We start from the raw sequence: 2,336 nt of genomic DNA on the forward strand, positions 1-2,336 counted from the left end.
TTACATACTGGGAAAATAAAAGCTGATTTTTCTACGAAAAAGTTATCCAATGTGCTGGTCCTCCTTCTGAAACTTTCCTAAACACTCTGCTACTCACACAGCCGCCCGCCTGCTCACCCACTTACTCAGCCACCCCCTCTCTCTCACACACACACTTGCTGTGTTCAATTTGTCTTATTGGTCGAAAAAGACATTACATTAGATTACATTTGAGTATTTAATTCCTTTTTTTTTTTTTAGCAAACGTACAGGTTCCATCACAATACTGTACCAAATTTCCACTAACTGAACAAACCTTCGGAGAAACATACCAATTGTCCAAATAAGATATCTTTATCTATTAAAGTAGGAGTGAAAAAAGCAGGAACAGTGTGTTGCCTATAGATGTTTAGAGATGTATTAGGCAATAACTATGCAAACCCACGGAACTAAGCCAATTGCAGGGAATAGAGCCTCCTGAGTGTGAACAAGCTGGTGATGCCACCAGCTGCTTCCTTTGGGTAAGTGAGTGGAGCTACTGAAGAGAGGAGCCGCTCCAATCTAGTCTTGTGGAGCTAGTGAGCGCTATATTACCTTCAGAGGGGAAGGATGGGTGGGGCGCTGTTGGATCCTGGGGGGGGTGTTGGATCCTGACAGTCATCAAAGGGATGACAAACAGCTAGAACTAGAAGTAATAGATGAAACAAAAGAATTGTGAGAGGAGAGCGCCACAGTGTATAGCCGGTACAAACAAAACGTGGTGAGAAGGATTTTGTTACTCACCGGGTGCTCAGGTGAGACTAGGTAATAAACTTAGATCTCACCGGCACCGAAATCCTGGAAGGCATATAAAGCTTTTTTCCTTATCCGTAGAGAGCCGCACAGCATGGATTACGAGACATCACAAAAGTTATTCGGAGCCCGTTGCAATTCGTACAAGGAAGAAAAAAGAAAAAACAAGCCTTGCGCTCACGGAAAAAAGCAGGAACGAAAGTAAATTGATTATTTAAACTTAATCAATTTTATTACATAACCAACAATCTGAGCTACGCGTTTCTGCGACTTATAAGTCGCCTTTTTCAAGCTTTTTCAAGGTGCTTGAAAAAGGCGACTTATAAGTCGCAGAAACGCGTAGCTCAGATTGTTGGTTATGTAATAAAATTGATTAAGTTTAAATAATCAATTTACTTTCGTTCCTGCTTTTTTCCGTGAGCGCAAGGCTTGTTTTTTCTTTTTTCTTCCTTGTAGAAGTAATAGATGCAATATAGACCATCCACCATAACACTGATACATATGGTTGGTGAGGAGACAAACTGCTATAGGCGTGCCGCGCGCCGGGCACATCCGCCGGGCCGAAGAAAGAAGATCCGGCCGCAAAGAAGAGGAGATCTGCCCGGTCCGCTACGGGTAAGTTATTCTTATTTTTTTTTCATGCTCCACATTTTTCTTAATTCACTTTTATTGACCATCCGCGGGTATTTATCTACCCGCGGGTGGTCAATGCATCCCTATGGGGTGCGGATCCGCGTGCGGGTGATCCGCTGCGGATTTTAATTCTTCTTTTCCCCGTGGACATGAGGCCTAAAGGCTCTGCATATCCAAGTGATTCTGATATTGTTTTTTTGCCACATGTTGTACTTCATTTAGGTGGTGAAAATAGTCTGATAAAATTAGTGTATATTTATTAAAAGCGTCAAAATTGAGAAAAAATTTATAAAAATGTAATTTATTTTCAGCCGCAATATCTCAAACATGTGCAAACATACTGTACAAATCTTTGATAAGATATATATTTCCATCTGTTTACTTTATTCTGGACGCACATTAGAAAAACTCCATTTTTTTTTTAACCATTTAGGAGACGTACAAATTTTACATTGATTTTTAACATTTTGAGGAACACTTTCTTTTCCTGCACCAAGCCAAGATTGCAAAGTCTCATGGGTGTCCAAATGATAGAGCCCCCCACAAATGACCCCATTTTATAAACTACACCCCTTAATGTATTCACTGAGGGGGTCAAAAATGCAAATATGTCATTTTAATTTTAATGATGGGATTTTTTTCTATATTGCACATGAAGATGAGGATTGGCACCCCAAAATGGAGACCCCCTGTATGTCCCGTGTTCAGAGATATACCCATTGTGGCCCTAATCTTGTGTCCGTATGCACAATGGGGGCCAAACCGAAAGGAGCAGCCGGTGGCTTTGTGAAGTTATTTTGCATGAAAGTGTTTTAGGCCCCATTGCCCACTTGTGGAGCCCTTGAGCGGCTTTGGAGAACCCCCACAAATGACCCTGTTTAATTGTCTCTTTATTAACAATTTTCCATTACAATCAAAAGAGAAAAAGAGAA

The sequence above is a fragment of the Eleutherodactylus coqui genome, chromosome 13, assembly GCF_035609145.1.
Source record: "Eleutherodactylus coqui strain aEleCoq1 chromosome 13, aEleCoq1.hap1, whole genome shotgun sequence".
NCBI classification, from domain to species: Eukaryota; Metazoa; Chordata; class Amphibia; order Anura; family Eleutherodactylidae; genus Eleutherodactylus; species Eleutherodactylus coqui.